The sequence below is a fragment of the Punica granatum genome, chromosome 1 (assembly GCF_007655135.1).
Source record: "Punica granatum isolate Tunisia-2019 chromosome 1, ASM765513v2, whole genome shotgun sequence".
NCBI classification, from domain to species: Eukaryota; Viridiplantae; Streptophyta; class Magnoliopsida; order Myrtales; family Lythraceae; genus Punica; species Punica granatum.
This window is the reverse complement of record NC_045127.1, coordinates 12,681,509-12,687,508: the sequence shown is the minus strand read 5'-3', so window position 1 is coordinate 12,687,508 and position 6,000 is coordinate 12,681,509. Positions and strand designations below refer to the sequence as shown.

General features: G+C 36.4%; 1 long non-coding RNA gene across 1 annotated transcript; it reads right to left on the bottom strand.

Annotated features, from left to right (window-relative positions):
* Nucleotides 1–80: 80 nt before the first annotated feature.
* Nucleotides 81–1,345, bottom strand: LOC116192491. The gene is made up of 2 exons (XR_004154090.1): nucleotides 533–1,345; nucleotides 81–424 (listed from the first exon to the last, which is right to left on the bottom strand). It is a non-coding gene; the product is annotated as an uncharacterized LOC116192491 (long non-coding RNA).
* Between the last annotated feature and the right edge of the window lie 4,655 nt (nucleotides 1,346–6,000).

The following is a 6,000-nucleotide window of genomic DNA, read 5'->3' as shown; positions in this document are numbered from 1 at the left end:
CAGCACAATATCACATGAAAGAACGAAGATTTCACCACTGCATTTCATGGAATAGTTGTCAGGCAATAGAGTGACCCTCATTTATAGGCTCAGCGAAAATCGAACTAAATGAAATGGATTGGTGCCGACTGTCGTAGTATTAGACTGACCCCCTTAAAATAAGCATGTACATTTTTTTGTTTCGAACTATGGACAACATACTATCTCGATGACAAAAGTATGGCACTACAAAGACATACAGGAGGGAAGAAGCATGTTCCAGAAACAACAGAGGATGAACAAATGCAAAGCAAAACATATTAATTTAAGAAGATGATAACCAACAAAGACACTTAACATAAAAGTTAAAATTAACCTTCATCACAGGTCAGGCCCTTCTTTCCCTTTGTAGCAGGTGGCGGGGTGACGGCCTTCTCAACGGGACCTTGGGCACATTCACAAAGAGAAAATCATCAAACTTCTAATAATACAATACTCATCCCATGATAGACAAAAACTTTAAATCCCTTCATTATGGAGCAAAATACATTACATGTCAGAGGATATGCGGCCTTGAGTTAGAGAATATAACGGTTCTCTTGAGCAAACTTGCATGGAAGGCACAATTTTACAAAAAGATGATCGTCTAAAAAGATATGGAATTGCACGGTTTCAATCCTTTTCTCTTTACTTCCACCGTTTGCAGCGCTCCACACCCATTTGCCTGGCACACCGCTCTGGAGCTTCTATCCATAGCCGCCCCACTCTCTCCTCCGAGATTCACCTCACGGCAAGCGCGAACATAACAAGCAATATTCACAGAATTCAACGATCTCTAGATTAATATAGCAAAACAGGGGGCAACTCTATACGGAAGGACACAAGACTTTATGGTTCCTCCGCTGAAAATTAGTCAAGGGGATTTACTGCAAATAATAAGTGGTGAATTTGGGGTCTGACTCTGGGACTGGGTGTATAGCTTTGGCTATGTCCTCTTAGGATGGGCGGCCAAGCAGAGCAGCACGTGGTAGTTCTCTGGTATATAGGCTTGGGCACCGAATGGAGTGTCCTTTTGTGGATATTGTAGGACTGTCAATGGCTGTGCTTCAGATGAACAGTTGCGAGTGAAGGCGGGAGGGTTCCACCAGCAGAAAGATGGGTGCTCAGTGGAGCATCGATTGATGGCTAAATCACTGGGTCTCTTTGCAGCGAGCATTGATGGATTCTCCAGGGAAGGGGCTGGGTGTGTCCCATTGGGTGAAGGAGGGAAAATGGCGATTGGAATTGAATGACGGGGTCGGCTGGTTTTTATGGAGGACGAACAGGGGCCGCGCCTCTACTGGAAAGAAGAGAGTGAAGGGGCAGATGTAATTTAGGATTATTGGGTTTTACAAGAAAATAAAAATGAATTTTTCTTTTTTATAGAGAGAGACACTGAGACAGTACTATAATTGTTACACGAAAGAAGGAAGCAAATCATTTGTTTCTTTTTAATTTTCACCCCAGATTAATAAATAAAGCTATCAAATTGGACTTTTTTTTCATATTTCTTCTTTTTATTTTTCACACAAAATTAATAAAATAGAACAATTGGTTATTTTTTTCGATATGTACCTTGGTATGCAGAAGTTCGGCGGGTCCCAACTGATCTAGTTCTACTAAAGGATACCACTAAGGGGGTAAAACTTTCACAATATGAATTTTTTTTCAATCACAGAACTCGAGACAGAGACCTTGCTGAAAAGAGACAAGTATCGAACCGCTTGAACCAAACTAAATTTATAACAATCGGTTATTTTTTAATGCTAATATTTAGATATATGGTTATTTTTCCTATTTGATTTCTATTAAATAGAAAGTCTTTGTCGTACCATTTAGAAGGAAAAAGAAGTGTCAAGAAGAGCCTTCCATGTTAAGTTATTAGCGATTTATAATATTACAATAAGTTTCATAGTTTTACTAAGATTAATAAAATCAAACAATTCAAAGAATTTAGAGAGAGGAGAATTATCAAAATATAGTTCCCAACATTGCGCTACCTAAAATTGTAAATGAAAATTGATAACTGATGAATCCACTAAAATTTGCCTTGGTTGATTAATCAGATAAAACAATGTGAGAGATTAAGTATAATTTGTCACATTATATTTGAGAATTATATTTCTTAGTGTATATTTATATATATGCAATATAATATCTTTAAATTAGAAACAACATACTTGCGAATACTCTATTTTAATGTACTTAATTGTTTAATTCTATATAAAAACTATATAGTCTTATCTACTTCAAGTATAAGAGTTGGAAAGAAAATTAAATTTTGTCACTGGCAATATGCAATAAGCATAATTAACATTTCCCAAAAATTCAATTTTCTCATATGTCTAGTACTTTTTGTGATAATTTATGTTTTTTTATCGAAAAGCATAGAGGTAATAATACGGCATTTTTTTGCAACAAATGTTCTACTATAAAAAATATTAACTACTTATATCTGAAGTTTGAAATATTATCTACGTTTATTATTAGATTAGAGGTACAGTTATTTGTATATTTACTTTTAAAATTGCAAGCTTGCATGTTTTTGACATTGAAATTGAGGAGGAAAGTTTGTCAAATAAAAACCTTATCCACGTACTTATTGTCAAACGATTTGTTTAGAATGATTTTTTTTTTGTCAATTAGAATGGTAACCAAGAGATTTCAAATTTGATACTCATTATAAAAATACTCGTACCCTTTATTAGTTATTACGGTTTTTATTATGTTGTACTAGGCTAACGAGCATGTGTTGTAACAGAAAGAGTATCTTTAATAATATGGGAACTATGGTAATTTTTAAAATTTCTAAAACTCCTAGTCATTTCCAAGAAGTGATTATTACATGGAGAATAAGATATTTGAAAAAGCAATGAGTTGTGATTTGCGTTTTGAGCATATGTGACATCTATCCTCGCGCTACTTAGCCTTTATATATTTATAATTTGCAATTCATCGAGTGGTAATGATTTTTTAAACATCTCTTTTTTATGTATAGTGATATATTTATGTATAGATGGAAAAAATAGTACTATAATCAACGAAACATATTTTAAATAGTATTCCTATGTTAAAAATGAGAGTTCTGGTATTTCGAATTAAGTATATTTAGGATTAACATAGGTACTTTAAAAATTACTAAAATTTTAAGTGTACTTTTACTTTTTCAAGAAATGGTTAATTACATGGAAATATAATATCCAAAAAATGATTAGTTCGGAACTTGGGAGTTCTTAGACTTTACAAATTAGCCTATAATTGATATATTTGGATGGAAAGTTAGAGGCATGACTTGAGGGTGATATCTCTAGATGGAAAGTTAGAAGCATGATTCGAGTGTTGACATATACATATATATATGGAGAAGCCCCAGTTAGCCAGTAATGGATATCCTCTGTTTATACTTTACCAAGTAGCCTATAATTTATATCTCTGGATGGATGCTTCGAGGGTGATGTCTCTGGATGGAAAGATAGAAGTATGATTCGCGTGTGATATATCTGGATGGAATGTTAGAAGCATGATTCGAGTGTTTTGCTGAAACATATAATTTAGATGGTGATGCAGTAAGCTCGGAGGAGTTGGCATATACGATTGTTCGGGATATTGGATCTTGGGATCATAGAAACGACGGAGTATTATGCAGGGAGGTCTCAGATATTGGATCCGAGGTCATAGAAATGACGGAATTGTATGACATACTGACAACGTTCCTCGCTGCAGTATGGGGTTTATATGCAATGGTCAATTAATTCACTATAGGCATGCAATTGCAGAGCTCTGCATGTATATAGTTTATAAGCAAAAGCCAAGTATGTATACAAGAACGCTCATTCTCAAAGTTTCGGTTCTGTCAGGAATGACAACGAAACCTTCAATTTTTCTGATTTAACACAATAGGAAAGAGCCCATGAGAGAACCGATTGAACTGCCGGTTTTAGGGGTTTCTCTTGAGAAATCGGCCGGTTTTATGGATTCAGGGTTTGACCGGACCATGCTGATTTATTAGCTATTACATTTATATTTCACTATACTAGACTCACAAACCTCACTTTTAATTGAAAAATAAACTAGTACAAACAAATCAAATGAGAGTGTAATGAAATAGTACACGCTCTCACTTGGTAATCAAAATGTTTCAAGTTCGATACCAAGTGAGATTATCCATATCCATTTATTAGCTATTAAATTTATATTTCATTGTACTAGACCCACGGACTTCCCTTTTAATTGAAAAATACACTAGTGCAAACAGAGAATATAATTTGATCTCTATATAGCTGTCAAAGAGAGTGTAATGTAATCGCCATATGTTGTCGCTTGATAGTAAAGAGATTTTGAATTCAATACTTGTGGTAAGAATACCGGTGTCCTTTTATTAGTTATTAAAAATTTTATTTTATTGTACTAAATTTGTAATAATAATAATAATAAATGTTGTTTTCATTCAGGTGGGCCCATCCCACATTAGGCAGCTTTCTTTATTCGATGAGCCCACCAAGTATTTTTAGCTTGTTGGCTTCATAATTCTCATACAAATGTCAGTTATAGCTGACTATAATGTGCCTTCAGTGAATTTCAAATCTGCTTTACATTGCAAGATAAAGTTCACCCGTTATGAGTACATTTTGTCGTACTGAAGTCACATCCTCGTGAGTCTGTGACCCAATTAGGCCCATAAAGCCCGACTATATTCAGTGAAGCCTAGAAGGGCATGGTGAGCCTTAGCGGAGCCCATTACGATGAAGAGTAACGCTGGCTCAAATCTATCAAGGGAAGTCTATTGACTGAAATTGAGTAGATTACTTATCATTAAGTATTCCCGGATATACTTTCCATTTTACCGAGATATGATAAGCAGGTAATTCGGGGAATATCTCTAAAGGTAATAATACATTTCATCCCTGAACTCTCCTATAGATATGTGATTTATGCTTAGGGTTGGGGCTAATTGGCAATTTTGCACTCTTTCTGAACACATAAGATTCAATCTGACCTGAGCATCGAAGAGAAAAATTGATACACCACTCCCGATCTCCCCTTTTACAGGTGTTCGAGGTGTTCGTGATTTGTAATTGTGGAATCATCATCAACAACATGCACATGAAATATTCGTGGTTAAGACCGATTTTCTAGGTCCCAACATTGGCGCTGTATATGGAAAATGGCACAACAGGTCGCTCAAATCGGCTGACTTCCCACAATTTTCCTGATGAGATACAATGATTATAACAGGAAAGTGAGGCTAAATCCCAAGCATGGAATTCCGAGACTGGACGTCGAAGCTGCATTGAAGCCGAAGCAGGAACCCCCTCCGCTCCTCGTCTTGAACCTAAGTCTTCTCCAACCTTGAGATTCTAATAAAGTTTCCGATGAGATTTGATTCTGTGATCATGGGGGATGACGTTGACCAATTTTGCTGAGAGCAAGCTTTGCTTGGAAACATAAATCAAGCATTCCCTTGTCAAATTCTGAATGGTTCAGCCTGCAAAATCACGACACCACTTTTTTTCTTCTTCTTTTTTGGCCGAATAAAAGGATAGGTCGGGTTATTAGCCCGCTGTGGCTGCCCCAACTATGGGAACCTAACCGCCATTGAATGTTCTTTTCGCCATAACTCGTTGAGACTTTAGCCCAACTTGGTCACCGCAGCTCCACCAACACACTAGTGAATTAAGTCCATGGCCCACTGGACCAAGTATTATGGACCGGCCACCGCTATCCCATAATACACCCACATAGTGGCGAGCTCTATATTTTCAGTGAGGTTCGAACTCGTGATGTTCAATTGAAGCGTTTGATACTTAACTATTAGATCACCGTGCTAGTGGTAAATCACGACACCACTTAGGACTGATGATAATGTCATTGCAGATTCTGTTGGGGATTAAGTCCCGAATTTGCAGGAATAGCTTACGTGGAATGGTGAAAAGTTTCGCTTGCTAATGAGTTTTTGAAGGACGAGCTCATCCCACCGGAGAT